Raw genomic sequence first — 22,272 nt, forward strand, 5'->3', positions numbered from 1 at the left:
CTGCTTGCTGTTTTTTATTACTTCTGAAGCGTATACAGATTCAGTCTGCATGTCTGTGCAGTATTCTGTGTACGTGTTTGAACTTCTGGGTCTGCAACATGAATGAAGAGAGAATTATAAAATATACATTGCTGAATCTTATGGGAAGTACATACTGTAGTTTTGCTCAAACTCTGTCCTTGATATTTTCATTTGAAGCCTTGCATAATACTGGAAATGCTAATCAAGCTGTATGTCTCAAAATTACAAAGCAAGGTGCTCTTCTATGTTGAATTTGGGAACAAAGTCATTGGCATAATTCATTATGGTATATATAAAATGGTGGCAGAGAGAGTAAAAGAAAGCTTTGCTGTTATTATCTTCTATATTTTTTTACTGCACAGTACCTTGTCGAGAGCTGTGAGGACTTGCACAACTTGTGATGTATGGATCAAACTCTCTGGTGGGCTAAGAGAACATGGCTGCATTGCAGTCCATGCATCTGAGCCAGTTCCCACCACTTTTTTTTTTTTTTTTTCTGAAATGAAGCAATGCAAGGAAGTCAAAGTTGCCTTGAAAAATCAGAAATAATGTCACTAATCAACAACATCCAACCCCAATTTTGTCTGACCTCAGACTCTTATCCTTACCGTCTCTGTGAGACTATAAATTGATCTTTGTAATATGTCCAGAAGATTAAAAATAATCCAGTCTCTCACAGAACACAGAAATACATCGCTCATTCCAGAACTGAGGAGTCCTCAGGGAGGTGCTGCTTTCAAGTTAAACCAAGACAACTTTAGCATGAGTGTCGCAGCAATCTGAACTGTGCTGTGTCCAGGAGGTGATTCCTTGGGAATCACTTTCCTGAAGCTTCATAGATATTGCCAAAGAGAGATTTTTTAAGAGAACAAAGTAGATTTTTCTTTGCATTGAAGTATTCCCAGGAACTTGCTGGGTGGAATGAGTAGAGGCCACATCAGCTGCAGAAGCAGAATTTAATATTGGGTTTGCATGGCACAGTGTAATACTTCCTTGGTCTCCAGGGACCTGTAAATATCCCTAGTAGTTCGTGTGCCAGGACATCAATGCTGACTGCATTTTCAGGTCTGATGTTTAATTTCTGTCTCTTCAGCCAAGGAAGATCAATGTTCATCAAGTGATTTGCAGGTGTGCCAGCCACAGTCAGCCAAACCACAGTGCTCTGGGATTCAAACAGCACTAAGGAGCCAACCTGCAGGGTGCCACAGCATCTGCAGCTGCCTCAGGTGAGCATCATTGACTCAGCTTTTCTCACCAGCAAAGGGGCAGTCACTGAGCAAAAAGAATCTGTCTTTTGGCACCTGAAACTTTTGTGCTGCCCTTGGAGGTACCACAACTCTGGGTCATGCTGTTCAGTGCATGAAAGTTTGTGCAAAGCCCCTGAGGTTCATTGTCTTCTGGGGAAAGAAGGGTGACAGGTTTGCAAAGACATTCAGACCTTCTTCACACTTCTGTCACAGCAGCTTTTTAGGGTCTGAATAGCTTATTGCTGCCTTTGAACCCAGTTTCTGTCCTCAAAATAGCAGCAGATAGCAATCATCAATCTTTCAATGAAATAAGTAAGAATTTGAAGCACTGCTTCTGGGTTAAAGAAAAAGGTTTTATTTTATTAGAAAACTTAGTTTCTCCTCTGAAAACTGTTTCCAAAAACATCCATGCACAAATCCAGCTAGTACAATCACCTCTTTGCACAGCAAGCCCTTAGACACTGTTTTCCTTCTTCCAGATGACTTTCGTAGCCCACCTGGGAAATAAATTACTGGGCAGTGCTAGAGTTAGTAAACCTACATACACTCATAAAAGTTCAAACCAAAGTGTGATCATAAAGTACTTATGGGTCAGTAATCACACCCTTAATTTTCAGAAATAGAGTAGATTGTATTATTTGGAGGAAAAAAGTTCCTTCTTTTTTCTTTCTAAATATCCTGTTATAAGCCAGTAATAAGTATAAAAATAAGGACCTGGTTGAATATTTGCTGGAGCCAATCGCAAGTCTTTACTTTATTCCAGGGAACTTTGGTGGGAGCCCTTCAAACCTTTATGTTCAGAACAGCACCTATGTCATAAGGACTTCATAAAGTCCCAGTTAAATTGCCCCATTCTGTGCTACAGCCTTGAAGGTAATAATTTGCTTAAATGCTTTGCAGAATAAGGATGCACTTTGAGCCAAGCATGGGCCTAAATTCCATGTCAAAAAGCCTTAATATTTAGCAGGCCACACTGTTTGTCACACAGATCTTTTGCCATTTAACTTGTGGTATTGGTTTGTTCTTTGGAAAAAGGATCCTCTAGCATGTTCTTCCAAAAACTATATCCAAGAATGCAGGCTGGAGGCAGTGTGGGGGATTATTTCAAAAGCAGACTTTTGTAGAAAGTGATATAGTTCTTATTTCTCCTGGTCTACTCTCAGGTCATGCTGCTGCTGTTGTGCATCTGAGTCCCAGTGGTAGAAATGAAAAGGTTCAGAGAATCATGGCACTGAGGAAAGGCCCAAAGCTGCACTCTCCTCCTGACAGCTTCTCTTTACACCACAGTTTTTCCTCTGAGCATGTTCCAGTGTCTCTGCACTCCCAGTCCACCTGCAGCAGCTGGGGCCAGCCAAAACAGGCTCTCGTAGCCTGGCTTTCCTTGTGGGAGCTTCTCACAGCACGAGCAAGCTCCTTACCAGCAGATCAAGCAGATCACAGGTGTTCTCCACATGATGTGAGCAGGTGAGAGCACAACTTTGCCAAACTATGATGAAGTTTGGTAGCTGTAACACAAAATCCACATTTGGCCTGAGATCTGAATCTGGCTCTCTACTCCATCCTCCACTCCGAGCCAAATCAAACTGCAGCATGTCATGAAAACCAAACAGCACCATGCTCTGATCGTGTAAGATCTGCATCCAGCTCCAAACTCTGAGGAGGAGCCTCCTCCCTGTGTGTGTCACAGTGGTGCCAGTAAGTAGGAGTGGTAGCACCCTGAGAAAAATTCAAATGCCTGAGAGCCTGGCCCTAAAATTCCATGGGGAAAGCATCAAAACACTCTGAAGGATTGGAGGTGCAATGAAATTGCTGCTTCCTATAGCTTAAGAAAACCCCCAAACCACAAAGGAAACATATGAGCAAGATTTGTGAGTGATTCATGTTCTGGGGTAATGCACTCCTCTGCATTTTTGGTTCCTAAAGTCTCTTATTAATTTAAAGCTGCCAGGCAGACAGAGTAATTCATCCAGCCTACCTGTGCTTTTTTTATTGGGGGGTAAAATGCAAAGGATAGGATATGTTCTATATTCTTCAGGAAGTGCTTCTCACCATGGAGGCAGCTCTGCTGCTCCCTCATGAGCACTCTCATGACATCTGTGGTGTGCCAGCCCACCCAGGCCATCCTGCTGCCCAGGCAATCCTGTTCTCACACTCTCTCTTGTGCTCTTGTTTTTCTTGGCTTTTTGAATAGTGAAGGATTTGATTTTTTTTTTCTTCTCCTGTATTTGGCACTTCTGGTAGAGCCTTTGACATGGAAAAAGGCTCATCTTTCAAATGCCTGTGGCATTCTGTGAAAGGTGATTTTAAAAAATCCATTTTATTTTGCTTCCTGGCAGTGATATCAAAGGAACAATCAGTGCCTGAGTCGGAGCCAACAATTTATTTCCATTATCATAAACAGAAAACAATGGCATGCTGCCTTATTAGTTATTCACTTTCCAAGTCAACAGACTCACAGGGTTGGGATGAGATCTAACCAGAGATATGCTTTGATGTTTTCAGTTTGGAGAATCGGTCTCATGGCCAAAATGCTGAGTGATGCCAGTTTTAGGGGGAAGAAGGGAGGGAAGAAAGGGCAGAGGGAAGGGACAAGAATCCCTGAGAGCACAGGGGGTAGCTACTGGATAGGCCAGAGGTATGTGGCATGTTTGTGACTGTCTCTAAGAAAGCTTTGGAGGGTGATTGTGCTCTGTAGTATTCCCACAGCAGAGGTGACACAAAGAGCAGCAGATGGGCTGAGTGCAGTGCAGTTCCTTTGATTTATACCCCTTGAGGATCTAGTCCAGTGCACACTCCAGGTCTGCTACTGTGCTGCAGAACAGCCACTTCTGTGGGGTTTGCAGTGTCTGCTGTGAGAGCTGATGGAGCCAACCCAAGCCAGATGTGCACAGCAGCCCTGGTGCTCACCCTTCCCTCCCAGAAGCAAGCCTTAAGTCTTCCAGCACTGTCAGATAAACTGTGCTTTGCAGGAATGCTGCTGGAAATAATGAGTAACAGTGCTTGTCACTGTACCTTGTTGTTTTAGCACTGGGCTCACATATGCAGAACATTTTTGTTATACATACCTAATGGCACAGAGTATTTATGGAAAATTATCTCTTGTAGGTGGGGATAAACATGAAAGGTAAACATCTGCTGTTTTTCTACATAGAAAACTGTGATCAGCTTCTTTCTCAGTGTCATGATACCAACCAAACCCAAAAAAAGTCACAGGCTCTCCGTTACCTGAATCCATTTCATCAGCATTTCTGGAACAATCAAAATGTCTGTATTATTTAATAAGGTAGAAAGCCTGAATGTGGGCAGAGTAGTTGGTCACTGCTTGCTTATTAATCCTGTCTCTCACGGACAAGCCACCCCAGCTATTTTGGATTATTTTCTGACCAAATTACAAACACATTAAACCAGCTTCTCTTTTCTCACAGAATTGATGCTGTAAACTGTCCAAGTTGTTTGCAACAGTAACCAAATTAATAGAGATCACAGGAACTGAAGTAGATTGTTTGCTCTAGTGGAGAACTGCCTGTGCTGTGTGGGAAATACATACCTGCTCCCTACCTGTACATCTTTAAGGGAATTTCTGTCAGGAATCTTTAAAAGCTTAAGACTGCAGATTTTTCCAAAGCCAAAGAAAACTTGCCTTTCTCAAGAGAGGCAAGATTTGAAACCTGTTTTAGTAAAGTTTTTCATGGTGATCATAAGCAATTTTATTTCAGGTGACCAAAAACAGCATAGAAAAATAAAAGTACTTGTTAGGAAGAAATGTCTCCTCTGAGCAAAGATGTTCAGTAGTGGTTTTGTGGTTGTTTTTGTTGGTAGCCAGATCCATCCTTGTCATGGATTAGAGAATCTGAAGCAGGTGATACTGCACAAAATATCACTTAGGAGTTCTCTAGGCCACAAGAGTCTGTGGTGATGACAATTTTCAGAGAGCAAGGTCAGCTTACTGGAGCCAGGCTGCAGAGAGTTTCCTGAACTGTCACTTTGCAGAAATACCCACGTGGAATGACTAGCAGTAGCAGCCTTTCACTTGCAGGGGTCAATTTTCAGTGCAGAATAGCACTGTCAGGTCCTGCTTGAGCAGTTTCCTCTCCTTTGAACCCTATTTCTGATTGCCAGATGCTCAGTCACAGTCTGGCCCTCATTCTTTCAGTCCTCCCATAAATAGAAGCAAATTTCCAGCAAAAGCTTCCTTGGGGGCATAAGGAAATTAGAGAAATAATAGACCTGGAGTTCTCTCATGTAGCTAGAAGTCCTGCAGTCAGACCCCGCAGCCAAATTCTCTTTTCTGTGCTCAGTTTCAACATGGTCAGCCTTTTCCCTAGCCTAGAAATTCCTGTTCCTTGCTTTATTCCAGGGCATCTCCCTTCAGTGGAGGCGTGTGATACCTAGCCTTGATCCTCCTAACCACAATAAGCCAAAGCATCCCACAGAAAAGGCTGTAGTTCTTGCCCTTCTGCTTTTTTGTGACTGCCTTCTGGACAGTAATGGATGATGCTGGAATTCTTTCAGCAGACATTTGAGTTTATTCTCCCTCCTCCAAACTCACCAGCATTCTCTCTCCCATGCTCTTAATTTCACCCCGTCAGCTCAGTCTTGCTGCTGGCCCCTGCTCATTTCTCAAGCCAAGGCTCGGTATGTTTGTAGCCACAAAGCCCAGAGCATGTGTTCCAGCACGAAGGGATTTCATGGCTCAGGCCAGGCTGGATTGTGCCTCCTCTCTTGTTGAACGAGGCTGGGTGTGAGACAGTAAACACTTATGCTGAGGAAGCTGCAGCTGGAGCCACCACACGGCATAAAGGAGAACGTACCTAAACTAACTCCAAGAAAAAATAGGGCTGTTGTTTCCTAGGGCACAGCAGCCACCTCTGATTCACCTTTCTGCTTGTCCTTGCCATGAGCTCAGTAAGTATCCTTATTCATGTATGTGGTGCAAAGGCTTTTATTGATCTCTCCCTGCCTTGCCTCTAAAACCTTGCAAAGAAGTGGAGGGAGGAAAGAGAGGAATGCTGTTCCCTCCATCGCACACGTGTGCAGGGCCAGGTAGCAAGGCCTTTTGGGGACGTGCTCAGAGTCACACAGAGGATCTGCTGAGGAAAGAGGAGCAGACAACAGGTACTGTGAATCTGTAATTTCTGCACATCCTCTGGCTGCAGAGGTAAATCCCATGAAACCCCACTGAAACTAGAGCAGACACACGGATAGATGGCAGGGACAATGCCTGTTCTTTTTTCAGTCATGCAAGATTTCTCCAAAATCTGTCATCTGGCTGCTAACAGACAAAGCTTCTCAAAGCTGTTTGGTCAGGGCACAGGGGTGAAAAGCCCAGCAGTTAACAGATTCCTTGGAGTATCTTTAAGATTGTGGATCTTATAAAACAGTTCCCCTCATTAAAAAAAAAAAAAAAAAAAAAAAAAAAAAAAAAAAAAAAAGGGAAGAAAGAAAAGAAGCACACAGACTTACCATTGCTGAGTGTTTCTTTAATAGAATCAGAAACAAATTTGTGACCTTGTGGCCCAGAGGTGGGAACACCATCTATAAACTTGCCCAGACATAGAAATGCATTCTGCCTGTCAGTAGGAGTTTGCCATTGAACATGTATATAAAAAAAGGCTGGTATTACATTAGACCAACATTTTTTAAATGCCACAGCTCACTTTATATGCCATGAACCTTGTTAATGCTGCTAACAAGAAAATTAAAAACTCAAAGCTATAAAAATAGGAATGCCACTCCTAAGTAAATAAATATGCATGAGAACCAAATATTCAGATACAAGCTCTGGAGTGGCTCGTGTCCAGGGAGGGAGAAAGAAAAAAAACATTAACCTGACTTGTTTCTGGGGCTATAAAAGCTCACTATAGTCAGCAAAATTGTCTCCCGTTGAGTCCTAGCCTTAGTTTCACAGAGTTCTTGAGAATTCCACTGGATAACACGGAGGGAATCAGGGAGGGTGGGCAGCAAGGAATATGCCAAGGACAATTCTGTCCAGGAGCCTGGATGGGTCAGGGAGAGTGGGATATTTCTATCTGACTCAAGGACAGATTGTTAATGTGGCAGCTGTGGGGAGAATGCTTCCATCAGAACAGGCCACCTACATATCCTGGCCTCGACTGTTGGCTCTGGATCCAAGTTAATAGACCAAATTTGGGCCTGTAAAACCCAGAATGGGCTGTATCATGAATCTTTTTGACAGCCTGGACTCTGTCCTGGCCCAGGAACTAGAAATTCCAATGATTGTTTTTTGTAATTTACCTCCTAACTACGTATATTTGGAGTTGCTTATCAATGCAACCTTTTAATCCTAAATGAAAGAATTGTGACCTACCCCTAAGGTTGGCCCCATCATACTTATGTGGACTCACCTCTACTTAATACTGGCAATTAATTTTATGTCTTCTAGTCCTTGCTTGTGAAAAGCAACCTTTTTCTTTTCCTTTCTTTACCTCCTGGAAATTTTGAATAGTATATCTTAAAAGATAGGATATTTACACACACAGTAGACTTCTGTTAACAGATTTTGGCGAGACAAAAGAATATACAACTTATACACTTCTGCCTATGAATCTAGAGAAAGTTATAAAGTGAAGAAAAGTGGGAAAGAGAAAAAGGTGCTCCTTTCACCTTTCTGTGAATGCAGGCTTTGGCTTTTCCTAAGGTTTCCCTGACCCAAATCCATCTGGTGCCAATGTTAACTAGTCCCCATAAGTCTGATGGGCCCAAAATTAAGAGTAGTCTCAAATCTTCCATTATAGTGTTAAATGTTGCATTGATAAAACACTTAGTGGCCAAAAGAGGACATTTTTAAACTTTTGGGCATTTATTCACTTCCACAGTAACAGAAAAATTACTCCTGCTTCTTGTGAGGGGGAAAAAGCCCAAATCCTCCAAGACTATGGTAAAGCCTAAAACATTTCAGGAAAGTGTTGACTGTCTCCATACAGAGATTATGTGGACAATTATCAACCAATTATTAATTAAATTGATAAATTATTGAAATAATATCTAAGTAAGAGGAAGGGACAATATATTACGACTAAGTTGTTGGGGAGTGACAAATGTAGGACATCCAGCTGAGAAATCTACTCGTTGTATGGCTAATGAAAAAAACCAGCTATTTTCTTTAGCTCTTCAGATTGTAAATCAAATTTGATGCAACTATTTAATCTAACTGAAGCAATGACTCCCTTGTCTACAAGACTCAATGTAGCATGCTCACAGGAGAAAATTTAATGGGAATTTAGCAGGAATATTTCATTTTCAAGGCTACTGGTTACAATTTAGTGAGAAGTTTTCTCTTCCCCCCCTTTAGTCTCAATACTGGCTGTGATTTATTAAGATGTATTTCAGGATAACATGCTGAGATGATGATTTTTCTTGGAAGACCACACTCAAAATTGCACTGAAATTGGATGCAACATGGGAACCATTGTAATCAGGAGCTCACCACTGAGGCCTAGGAGCAATTCTGCACAGGGTCATGCTGCATCTTGTCTAGAGCTTTCATAAATTAATAATCCATTTATATATGAATTTTAAATCAAAGCATGGCAATCCTGTGCTTTGATTTAAAGCACTTATATGTTTCTCTTTGCCTCAGACATGGACTATGTTCAGAGTTCTTATCTGAGTGTACACCAGCGTAAATCATGGGAAAGATGTTTTCTTCAGCAGTCAAAAAAACTCTCTATTAATGCTGCTAAATTTCTAACACAAGCAACTGGGTAAAACTAGTATGGCAAACTGTTTTGTTTGAATAATGAATTGTTTTTATTTTTTTTATTTATAAGCCAACCAAGGCAGATGTGAAACCTGAATTTTCCAATGGGATATACTGCCGCAGGCAGATTTTTCACTTAGATTCCCTCTTTCCTTTGCCTCAGGAGTTTTCCAGCTGCGTTAGGCAGGCCCCAGTGCTTCTGCACGTGTGGGGTTTTCTCTCTGTAGATTGTTTCCTGTTCAGGTTTCAGCACTGAGGCTTAAGTGCTGATGAAAAACTTTTTCATGAGTACTGACTGCTGTTAAAATTCACAAGAAAACAGAAAACCTAGAGAAGGAGGAAAACACCACCAATAAAGAATTTTATTCTAGTTGATTTTTATCTGAGGAACTTTAATATCATTCTGTAATTGCTCAGTTAAATAAGATCCTAGTTCCAGAAATAGGGTGGTTTGCAAGAAAATTCAGTAAGTGGGATTTTCTTGTGCATTACAGGAGGGCCTGAAGCCTGTGAAATTTATTTGGTTATAGAGCCAAAGTACATAATTTCATTTGGAAATTCTCTCCAGTGGCACACTGCATGTTCCACAGTGCTGCAGTAACAATTCCATTAACTGCTAATTTGTACTGTCCATGAGGCCAGAAGTAGCAGGGGAAAGCTACAGGATCTGTAACTCTTTCTAGATTAGAATAGTTTTTTTTTTTGGCATTTATGCATGTAACTGCTTGGATCCTACTCAGTCCTTACAGCTCTGTGGTTCCTGCATCCCTCTTTCTTCAATACAAGTAAAATGAGGATGGTGAAGAGTTTTTAGAAATATTAGTCAAAATTCACATCTACAAACACCTTCAGTGTGGCTTATCTCCAGTAATGAATAAATTATTATTATTATTAGTATTATTAGTATTATTAGTATTAGTATTGAATCTCCAAGAATTGGCTCTCCTACTTTGATTCCTTCCTCTATTTCATTACTTACACTTTACATTATTTAGTGGCAAAGTCTTTCTTCTCATGATTATAATTTAGGAACCTCACCCTGAAGACAGGGGCAGCCCTTCTCAGTGCGTTCTTCACTCTCAAACAATGCTGAGAAATGTGAAGAACTTCTTTTCAACATGAGAATTAGTCTTGGGATCAAATTCATGTTCTGTAGGCAAAGGAACAGGGAGAGAGAACAGATTTCTTCAAAGTCCTCTATCAACAGCAGGGTCCAGTGCAGAGTTTAGCACTTAGGAAAGAAGACATTTCTATACAGACTGAATCTACTCATTAAAGAGTAGAAAAATAATAGGAAAAGCTCTTAAAGTTTGAGTTCATCTACTGACATGGTACCTTTGGGTTTTTTTTCCCCTGAGCTCCTGGGATTCAGTACCCTTTATTGCATTTTAAGTGGTCAGTGCAAAACACCAGTTCATGGTTAGCTGCTCTTCTGATGCTGTGGATGTCTGGTTATTGGAATTCAATGATACATTATCTTAGCAGTAGCGTATATTTGTATGTGGGTGTGCAGAGCTGTTGTGTCCAGCAGGAGGATTGACTGGGTAGAAGGAGAGGAAAACATAGTCTTTTTGTGCTTCTGGTAAGTTTCCAAAAGTGGCTCACCCTGCCTGGATGGGGTTTGTTATTTGTGGAGCAGTGGCTGCTGGAGAAATGCTGTGGCAGCCAGTTCAGCCCGTGTCTCACAGCAGTGCATGGAAAATGCATTATCCTCATTTATTTCTGTCAGGGATTAGGGAATGTCCATTCTCCCAAAGCTGAATTTGCTCTTCATTCTCATCTTCTTTTTCCTTTCCTTGTTGAAAGATTCAGCACTGCCAGCAGTACCCCTGTTCCCTGCATCCTTTGCTAGCAAAGGCATGGCATGGCAGAGCCCTGATCCCAGCCTGAGGTCTTTCCTGACCTCAGGAAAGAGGCAGTTTTTGATTTGTCATTCAGCTTCCCTTTAGTCTGTTTTCAGGAGGACAAGGAGAAAAAATTAGGATCCCTAGTAAAAGGAGAAGAATTATGTTCTGCATTACAATATTCTCAGAACTTTCTTCATCTTACCTTCCTTTGAGATGTCTGGAAACAGGACTGCCTGAGCAGTGAGGTGTCAGCTCACAGGTGGTACAGGAAAGAGCACAACCTGCCAGTCCCTCCTTGCACAACCGCCTATTTCTGCCCCCAGCAGGAATGTTGGCCATTGATGTGTGCAGCATTCCCAGTAGCTGCCAACGAGACTCCACAGGTGGAGTTAGGATGGGAGGAAGGGCTGAATTAAAAAAATAATTCAAAGAATTATAATTCAAAGAAAATAATTCAAAGAAACAATTCAGGCAGCTCCAATTGTCTCTGTCACAAAATCTGCTGCTCCAGCACAGGTCATTGGGAATGATAGGAACCAGCCTTGGGACAGCAAAGCTCAGCACTAATTTCACAGGGGAAAAGCTGTTGGTGCTTTGTACCAGCAGGACTTTTGTAAAGCAATACCCTGTGCCCAGTCCATCATCCTCCTGTCTGGTGCTAATAGTAACAGAAATAGGATAGATGTACATGGGTATGGTCCTGTCCTACTGGTCTTGGAAATGTCTTCTGTTCCATGGGAGCCTACAGGTGCCAAGTATTGGTAAATGCAGCTGAGGTCATGTCACTTCTGAGGACAAGGTGCCAATTTTTCATTCATTATCTCTGAAAAGCTACAAGGAAAAGACCAGAACCCACAAAAAGTTCAAAACTAAAGAAACTTTGCTTCTCTTTTAGGCAGCTCTTCTGCTGTATCCCAAGCTTGCTACCAACAGTTCTCCTGTGAGTGCAGATCAGAATGGTGTTCTTGAGGGAAAAGTCATAACTTTTTTCTCAAAATAATTTAAAAGGGCTTTTATCTTTTCTTAGCTGGGAGACAAGCCTAACAATGAGAAGTTCTAGGTTTTGGGAGAGAACTCTGAAACTCTTGATTTTGAACTCTTTAAACTTCCAAATGCACTCCTGAGGACCCAATAAACGAGTGGCAGTAAAAATTTCCGATCAAAGAGATGCAATATGTGGTTAATTTGAAAACAAATCCTTGTACTTCAGATGCTGGACTCTGATTAAAACTGATATGATAGCAGTGGTGAAGAAACCTTGGCTTCATTTCAGCCAACACGTGGAAGGGTTTGGAAAGCACTAACTCATAGCTGGAGCCCCCAGGGAATATTGAGCCTTTCTGCCTCCCATGGTGCCATTTTTTAGCAGAAGGAGCAGCTTAATTTGGCTCTTATCTTCAGAGGAAGATAAGCAGGAATTTGGTCTGAGAGCACTGTGCAGGTTTCCTCACCAGTGTTACGCGCTGTGTTTTATGAGTCCACGTGATGGCCCGGGTGTCTCCATGTGGGTTGTTTACAGCTCGATCACAAAGATAAATGAAACATGGTTCACGCTGTTAAATTCCAGTGTCCCCCTCATCACACGGCAAGTCATGAACTCTACTGAGAAAAAAAAATTTGGAAAGTGATCTGAAGTGCATCTCTTCTACTAAAAGCATATCATGACTTCAATGAAAGTACTTTTAATTATGAATTTTTATACCTGTTTATGAAAACTAAACTGAAATTTTTAATTGTTCTATAAATGCTAACTGAAAAAAAAAAATCTGAGTTCTGAAATCAAAATAGATACATTTAGATCATCAAAAACTTTATTTCATGGAATTCAGAAATAAAGTTTTAAAAAAACAAAACCCAAAAAAACCCCACCTCAAAACCAAAGTAAACCCAAGCAAACAACAACAAAATAAGACGTTCCTCTCACCATTTTTTTTTTCGTCTTTCTTCCAGTCTGGGAGAAGAAATTCTGCAAATCCACTCTGAACTCAGGAAAGGGAGGTTCTACCAAGCCTTCTGAGCTGAGGGAAAATACAAAAGGTAAAATACAGTGACATCCAGATGATGCTGTGCTCAGTCACTCAACTTTCTTGGAAGATGCTGCTCTCATCCAGGTTACAGCAGTTGCCCTGGATGCAGAACATTTTCACCAAAAGGCAAAATTTACAAAAAGCGAATGCAGACAAGCATTTAAAATTTTTTAATATCAAATGCTCTCTCTATGTCAAAACATTAATGGCTGGAGTGTTTCCTTCACATTTTCAGTGAGAAATTATTTGTTTCTTCCAATGACTCACTCAGATTACTGCTTCAAAAACTGACCAAAGGTGAAAGGATTTGTGCTGCCTTTTCTAATTCATCTGCTGAGCATGTTTGTTTCTAGAAAACTTGCTCATTGAGTAGCATTTGCTCTACTGTATTACAGTATTCTGCTTGTTGGACTCTTTTTGCAGTTCAGTCCCTGGTATGAGATTAAAACTTTTAAGTGACACCTAATGCCCTGTTAAGTTGCTAAATCCTGCAAGAGCATCTGGAAATTATACCTGTCTCTCTAGGAGAATTCTTGGAAGTGAATTCACTATAACTGTAATTCCCCCTTTACTTTCCTTCCCAGCCTTATCTCCTTTGAGACCTGACAGGCAAAAGTAAAGACAAGTTATGAGACAATTGATATAAAACCTGTGTCCATGTAAATCTCAGTCACTGCACATAAAAGGAAGGAAAATCAAAATTAGAACAGTACTGGCAGCTATGTGATAGGAAGCCTGGAAGGTTTTAGTTCCATCTTGCCTTGGAAGCATAAAACAAGAAAATTGCAGGTAATGGGAATTTTGATCCAGGCAATGAAAAACAGAGACATAAAGGGGAGAGAAAAGTTAGACTGAAAAATTAGTGAATAATCCTCTTTGTCTGAAAGGAATTATCTTGATTAATACTACACAGAGAAGAGATATTACAGTTTGTAAAGGACATCTGTGGACAAATGTTTCAAAAGGAGCTAATGTTAGACAAAAGTCGTGCCTGAATCTTTTCATCAAAATAACTCTTCCATGTTTATACCTCAGAGTTACTCATTGAAGTTTGCCAGCGTGTTTTGTGTGGGTCGGGAATAACGATTTTGGGGAGTTTTGTCACTTTGAAATATATGCAGCTGAAACTGCCTGGAGAAATATTGGTTATAGATTGCTGGTTATGAAAAGGTTTGATAATTCTCAGTCTTTATGTAATGTATTATTGATGCTACATTCAACCCACACCAAGGTGGAGCAGCTGACGTAGCTGGAAGCCACTTGGATCCCGGCTCTGAGATGGAGGGAAGGATTTACATCTAATCCCCTGCATCTAAAACAGAAAATATTCTACTTCAGGAGCCAGGGCAGCAGTGCTTTGGTTGTGCTGGAGGAAGCTGGGGCATTACAGTGCTTGAGGATTTTTATTATGGTGCTGCAGGGAGCAGTGCCAGGCTGGGTTTGACTTCTCACTTTATCTAAATTGTTCTCCAGAATTAAGACCTGCACTGTCTTAGTGCAGCTCCCAAATATGTAGACCTCAGTATAACACAGCCAAGCTCCATGTAAAGACTCTCAGTAAATCAGCCTGGCTGCAGCCAAACCACATGTAAAAGCAAGCTGTGAAATAGCCTCAGCATGGCCAAACCACATGTAAAAGCATGCTGGAAGGCACCCTCCACAGAGCCAAATCACACACAAAGCCGCAGAGCACAGCACCCGGGCTTTGCGTGTTTATTGGAATGGCTCAGCGCTGTGGAGAATCCCACCACAGCAGTCACCTTCTCTCCCAACTTGGGTTTGAGTAGGCAGACAGACCCACTCACAAGTCTTAAGTCATCAGGTAGGAAAAGTGGCTCTAGAGTTAAACATGGCGTAGTAGATTTAGGATCAACCTGTTCCACATTTGAAAGAGTTGAACCTGCAAAAGGATCAAGCCCAGAAAGAGAGAAAAATTAATTTTTTTCTTATCTGATTGAGACAGAACTAGTATTGCTGAGTGATTCCCACTAATAAATCCTACTAATGTCCTTGACCACTTAGACTAAATCAGTCAAGAGCCAAAAAAACCCCCACCTGGCTCCTGTGATTAATCTTTCCATCTAGAAATGAACGAGATGCAATTAGTAAGTCTATTTTCACTTGTCCAGACTTTAAAAAGCCATTTTATTAGATGAGAGAGAGAATTGTGAGAACTGAGCCTCCAGTTCACCCATGTTTTGTTAACTTGCCATGCACTGAGCTTTTAAATGGCTTTTTGTTACACATTTCATGTACTATCATCCCTGCAATTCATTATTCATGAAATATTTTTGGGGGGGGTTACAGACTTTTTCTCCCAGTGAGACTCAAAGCAATTCACAGAGGAGTTCAGTATCATTACATGCATTATATAGAGGCATGAAATGACCTGTCTGATGTTGTTCAGGAGGTCAGCAACAGGCCTGGACCTGGAACCTGCATCTTCTGAGCCCACATTCCACCTACTGAAGGTTGGTATCAGTTATCTGCTGCAGAGAAAAGTCACAAAAAGGGCTGCTGTTTCTTGCTCGCTTAACAGAAATCTGGCAAAGAAGCCCTGTGTGGGGCAGTGGGTTTCTGATGTCAGTACAATATCCAGTGCTCTGGGGACCAGCAAAGGATTGTGCTGGGAAAGGCTGCTCACAGGAGCTGGTGGAAACACATTTATGGGCGTGCTCAACCAGCAAGGGTTCCTTTGGCTTTTCCCTTGTACTGTTCTGTTTGAACATGTCACTGTTTAATACACTGGGAGGTAGTTTGGGAACTGAATTCTGTAGGATAATCTGGTGCAAGAGGATATTAATCTAATAAAACCACTTATAGATTTAAAAATTAATTTATTTATTCAACAGATTTTCATTTTCCATTTTCACCCCTCTGGCTGAGCAATCTGTCAGGATATCAATGCCTTATTATTTACATGCTTTTCTGAGTCCTCTAAATGTAAGATTTGACATCTCATTTTTCTCTTACTCATTCCAGGCTCCCCTTTGCAATTGTGCCTGATCGAGCATTACCAGGAAATGCAGAAATGTGGAGCCAGACTGGTACAGTACTAGCTAAGGTGCCTGGCTGCTTCCCCTCTTCTAGTCCCAAATATGAGCTATTGCCAGCTGAAAAGAGTGTTCACAAGCAAGTCTGGAAGCATGATTGTTATCACACCTTTTCTACTCCTGTGGAGAAAGGAGGACATTAATATGATGAATTCATCTCTCTCCATCTCCGACACAAGTTGGTACACTTGGCAGAGGACTGAGAATATTGTTGTTGTTGTTGTTGTTACATTCATCATTATAATTATGGAAGAGTTGCTATTTAAAAGCAGAACAGAAATTCTCTGCAATATCTTAAAAGGTCCATTATTGACTCTATGAAGTATCAGCCACTGTATTTATCATTAACATATGACACGCTCATTCAAAATATTTTCTCAGGACAGTGAAAATACTCAGGGCAATCTTGGAAATAAAACAGTCCTAGGTGTAAAAAGTGATCAAGAAAAAAACAGTGGCATTTTAATTATTTAGCACAGCAACAATTCTGACTCTAGGGAAGAAATAGAAAGTAGGGTAACAAGTGAGGGAGGGGAACTATTGTTGTACGGTATGGAAATCCTGGGTGAAATCCTGAAGGGAGTTTGCCATTATTTGAATTGGGATTTTTTATTGTTTTAAGACAAGGAGAAAAAAGTAGACAGTAAAAAAATGCACAAAAGTGTTTAAATGTGGAAGATTTGCTTTTGCTGTCTGGTATTACATTCTGTTTATTACTGCACCATATTATATCTGTATGTGTGCTTCTACGTCTCATTATCTGATGGTCTTTAAGAAAATATGAGAACTTGAGAACAAAAAGCCAAACAAAGCCCATTTCCTCTTGCCAAATCTTATATCTTTAATATAGACGGATAATAATGAACACATCCACTGTGTTGTTAAATATATTCCTTCTGTTTCTCAAGTTATAATTTACTTTTAACAATCCCCACCACCACCAAATCAACATATATAAGTATTTTCCTCTGCTTTATGAAGCTAAAGGCTCTGCAGATTATAAGGTATATTCCTGTCTCCCCAAACATTTGTCACGTCAGTACTCCAGCACATTGCTGTGGATAGAGTTCGTTTTTGCCACTTGCAATTCAGTGGGAAAATCTTCCCTAGACCTCAGCAAACGCCCCAAGCCTGGGCCGGATTTGGCAAGGTCAGACTGAAAACATCTCTCCACACTTACTTAGAGCAAGGCACAGCTCAAACCCTGCTTTGTCCAGCTGTCAGAGGCCTGAAGTGGGAAGTAGCTCAGGCACAAAGACAGAGAGATTGATCAACTAGAAATACATCCATCGGAACTTGGGGGCTGAGGTGTCTCAGATCCTTCTCTTCAGGGTTTTCAGCAACCATCCCTGCCAGAAATACAACAAACACCCATTCTTTTATTAGACCCTTTGGTATCTAATAAAGTTTGGTTTGACAGCTCCAGCTTCTGGATTCCTGCTGCAGCAGCCTGCTCCTGCTTGTATGCTCTTAAGATAGGAGTCCATAGGGGTGGGACCTGTTAAGCACAGAAATAATGGAAAAAATGGGCTCAGAAATGTCCCTCTTCAGTGCGAGGTGGGAAAGAAAATTCAGTTGAGCTACTCTACTACTCTCATGAATCCAGGAGAGAAAACCCACAAGGATAACTTAGGGCTTCAGAGAGAGAAAATTTACAAGTTCAAAATCACTGTGTCTGTTTGAAGGCAAGGCCACTTCTGTCATGCCTTGCTCACCTCTAACAGATTCAGAAATTAAGGCTGTACCCCCCACAAATCCTGAAATATGGAAAAAGGAGCAGAGCCTGATCACCAGTTCTTGGGCAAGAATTGTACAGCCAGCACTGAGGAAATTTTGTTTCCTGATTTGTGAATTAAAAGGATGAATTTGGGATGAAATAAATAGGAAATTCCATGAAAACCTATGTGCAGAGAATTTTCTGACTGGCTGCAAGATCGGAGCAAAATTTTAAATTCCATTTATCCTTTCTTAAAACCCACAAGTGCCGGAGCATAACTCAGAACTCTACTTGGAAAGTGGAGAGATGCCCTGAACTTTGAGTCAGGAGCAAGAGAAAAACACCAAAAGTATAAAAACCTGTGGTTAGCAGTGTTCTTCTCCATGTACATACATCCTAAAATCATCAGTGACCTTGAGACAGAGAATTTATTTTCCCTTAAACTCACCAATTTCTCAGCCAGTCTTCAATCCTTAGGGTGTGCCCTTTGCCTTCATCCTTATTTCTTGGACAATCTGATCTATTTGCCTTTGGGGCAGATAACCCCAAAATGTTGGCACTCAGGGAAAATTGGATGGATTTGCTTCCAGAAGGGAAAATGCCCAAACAACAAGGAAGTGCTTTTGAACGTACTGACTAATTATCCCTGCTTCTTTTTTAATATATCTTCCATTGTTTCATACAGAATTTGCACATTTCCAGAAGTATTTAATGACCCCATTCTTATTCTTGAATGATTTTACCTCCAAGTCTGTAACTTGGATATTGAGTACCCCTGAAAAAAAATGGACTCATGACTACCAGCTGCTTGGAGACTGCTTTGTTCTCTATGTCTCACCACCAAGTATTCCGGAAAGATCACTACCAGACCCACAAGAGATAAGGGAGAGCTTGATATCTCTACTTCATAGTGGTATTCTTTATAGTACTTCCCTCAGTGGCAGGCTTGCAGCAATGTTTAAAAAAAAAAAAAAAAGGTAATTAAGACATTACATCAATCAAAGAAGCTAATCAGAACAAAATGCTTATTTCTGTCTCCTGTTCTGTTTCTCTTTGGATGGAGAGCAGTTCCTGATATGTGTGCTGGACTTCTAATCCTTTAATGGGGGCACAGGCTTTTGAAGACTCCCTCTCAGAGGTGCTATTACCAAATATATGCTTCTAATTTAACTTCTCATGCCGTATTACAGTAGCCTGAAGCAATTTTAGGTGTTGGGTTTGTGAGAAAAGCCCAATGTTGATGTTTATCAGATGACCTTTTAAAGGGTAATGTGGGGGTTATCCATTGGCATGATTAAGACCATATGTAGGTGACTTTTCCCAGGCATTTCTTCCTGCTTTTCAAAATCCCATCTATTTTTACCCAAATTCAGCCAGGTACCTTTCATCTCTGGTATGTTCATGGGCATGACAAAATGAGACTGAAGCAAAGCATTTATTCCTTTGGAGTAATTTCTATTAGAAAATTCAGGAAAATTTTCATGCATGAATATCTAGTGCCAACACAAAGACATTGTAAATAAACGCCAACTTTCTTTTAATTTTGACCCTTTCAAATATTTGCAGCAGTTTTCCTTTCCCTCCTCTGCTACATTGTCCCTTTTTACAAAGACTTCTTGAAAGACTGTGGAGAAATTACTTTTCTCTGTGAGATTCAGCTTTTAGTGACCTCGCAGGGATGTTCTACTATGAAGCTGCTGATACAAGGGATTTAAAAAAATCCATTATCTGTGCTACAGGCAAGGACAGAGGACAACTCCCTTGATGTTGTGCCTGTGAGAATATCATTTTTGCCATTTTGGAAGCTCAGTATTTTCCTCATAGTTCATTGTCATGGTAGAGACCAGTTGCCAATGTTTCCTACAAGTCTCTGAAAATGTATTATTAACACATTGTGTTTTGTTCTTTTTTTTAGCTTTTTACAGACTGAAGATCTTTCTGCAAGTGGGTCTCAGCACCATCAGCTGGTACTGCTTAAAGAGATACGATGGTAAGATTCACTGCAAGGCACAGGTGGAGATAAAAAGGTGAATATGGTGCTTAGATGTGAGCCAGGGAAGTGGGTGATGAGGCAGGAATTCACAGGAGCTATGAACCCTTTTAGGGGAGGAAACAGGGCAAGCACCTTATGAAGACTTTAGGTTTAAAAATGACACTTAAAAGGACTTTTTCAATGGATTGGGACTTTTGTTCATGTAAGGAGTTTTGATGACTCAGGATTCTGAGGTAAGGTTACAGCCTGGATTGTCTAAAATAAATGCATCTTGGAGCAGTTCAATATTGAGAAGCTGGTGATATTTGAAATTTTTCTGCCCCAGATCTGTAATTTATTATTGGAAAGTATTAATTACTCCTCTGCTACCAACCATCGTAGTGCTGAGATATGCTTAGGAGATATGGGTGAGAAAAAACTTGAGACTCAAAATTATGTATGTGTTGCCTTCAGAAAGAAATTAGGGGAGAGGTATGTGTGATATTGTAAAATAACGTAAAAAGCCATTTATTTCTGCTGATGTGTTAAAGGGTTTTTTCCTAAGCATCAGATACTTATTAAAGTTTAGTTAGTGTTTATGTGAAGGTAAACTGCAGTCAGACTCAAATTCTTGTGCTTAATTATGACGTAACACAGTGAAAAGTTGGGACTGTGACATAAGAGCAAGGGAAGCCTCTCACTCAATTCCATTTGGAATGCTCTGAACTAGTGCTGTGTTTTGCAGCAGAGAATGGAGTCCTGGTTTCCCTGGGTCTGGGATGGTTGTGTCTCACAATTAGGTGCCATTTCATGACCACCTTCCATCATGTATCAGCCTGGGGTTACCGAGGGCACAGGCAAAATCAGGGCACTCACATCACAGCTGCTGTGGCAGCTGATCCTGCAAGCCCTGCCTGTTGCAAAGGCCAAAACCCAGCTTGCCCACCTCTCTGCCCATGGAGAACAAAGCCCGTGGCGTTGGCGCACATCCTGCAGGCTGGGCACTGCACAGGAGCCGCCACCTTGCACAGCCAGCACACACTCACGCTGATCCACGGGAGTGAGCTTGGGAGGCAGAGCTCCTCACCAGCTCAGCCTGCAAAGGCAGAGAGGTGCCCTGCCAAATTCAGGGGCACATCTCCTGGGGGCTTGGGCAGCGCCAGCATTCACCCAGCTGATCACCGGCCTGTGAGCCTAGGGCAGCTCATGGCTTGCCTGTTCCAGAGCACTGGGAAGCTTCCAGCTTTTGGAAGGGTTTGTGAAAGAGCAATAACTGCAGAGGCCAGCAGTCAGGTTTTACCTTTTCCATGGTAGTTACAGTAGCTCCTTATCTGGGAAAACATTGCACAGGTTGGGGCTTTGCTGGAGAATACTTCTGGATCTCCCCTTAGCCCAAATGTATGAATTATATTCAAATAGCACAGGAAGAGCTTGTTCATAAATTCTGGTAATAACAGCCATGAATATTATCTCACCTGTTATACTTCCCTCCTTGCCTGTATTCCCCAGTAGCTTGCAAAAGATATCACCATAAAATTTAGGGTGGGATTTAACATGGGAATTTGGGCTCCTTAATGTGAAAGAAGGCTTTGAAAAACTCCATCTTAGCAAACAGCAGCTAATAATAATGATGATAACAATAATAGTGATAAGCCATTCATATCTCCCCACCCAAAATATCTATATAATGAATTAGTTAATTGTATATTATCTTCTGATGAGTGGGTTGGTAGCCTTTGCTTTGCAACCGACCCAGAGGAGCTCTCATGCAGCCCAATGCCAAGAATATATGTTATTTCATATTCTGTTATTTGCTTTGGATTTAAGGTGTTGAGAGGAAATTCCACAGCAATCAGCCGTAAGTGGTTTTGCAGTGAGCAAGTCTTTCAGTGCTTGAATATCACGTAGTAGAGGAGAGAGAAAAGAAAAAAAATCCCTGTATTTGCTCTTTGTAACTCAGAAATTTGCCATATATCTAGAGAAAAGCATTAAAAAACTCCAAAAGACAAAAAAAACCAAACATTTGAGTGTACCCAAATTAATTCTGGTGTCACTTCATCTGCCTAATTGGCCTAAAAATTACCTGTGGGAAGGTGGACGAGCAGCCTTGAATGTCTGAAGCAATTTGTATCAATTACTTCCCAATGTACCAGTCATGAGTGAAAGCCCTTGTCTGAGTGCCTCTCTTAGCCAGGTGTCAGAGCTCTGTGTTTTCATTCCAGGCTTTTCTCTGGGAATGGTGAGTGCATTCACCAAAAAGCACCACAGAGGAACTGGAGCCTTGGCAGGACCAGGAAGGTGCCCAGAGCAGCTCTGCAAGGAAAGTGAGTGCCTTCACTCCTCTGTCATCACCAGTCCCTGAGAGCCATCACCACCCACCAAGAGTTCCTTGAGATAAGGCTGAGCCAGCTGGGAGAATAAAGCCTTTGATATTCCCTGCCTTGCTGAGTAAGTATGCCATAACAATAATACTTTGAACTTTCACAGCCCCTTTTCATACCAGGGGCTGAGTGCTCCACAAACATTCATTTCCCAAGCCTCGTACCACCCATTTGAGGAAACCATTTTGTTTTTTCATTGTACCACTCTCTCAGGCCAGACCTTCCAAAGAGCTGAGCACCCATTTTGCTGGTACTGGAGAAAATATTTGCTTTGTGTTGCCATTTTA

The 22,272-nt window shown here is 41.3% G+C and overlaps 1 long non-coding RNA gene across 1 annotated transcript; it reads left to right on the plus strand.

Annotated features, from left to right (window-relative positions):
- The first annotated feature begins 1,103 nt into the window (after nt 1-1,103).
- LOC120506035 lies at nt 1,104-22,039 on the plus strand. The gene is made up of 5 exons (XR_005628413.1): nt 1,104-1,247; nt 12,786-12,872; nt 15,845-15,926; nt 19,548-19,622; nt 21,827-22,039. It is a non-coding gene; the product is annotated as an uncharacterized LOC120506035 (long non-coding RNA).
- Nucleotides 22,040-22,272: the final 233 nt, after the last annotated feature.

The sequence above is a fragment of the Passer montanus genome, unplaced genomic scaffold, assembly GCF_014805655.1.
Source record: "Passer montanus isolate IOZ18808 unplaced genomic scaffold, ASM1480565v1 scaffold37, whole genome shotgun sequence".
In the NCBI taxonomy this organism is placed as follows: Eukaryota; Metazoa; Chordata; class Aves; order Passeriformes; family Passeridae; genus Passer; species Passer montanus.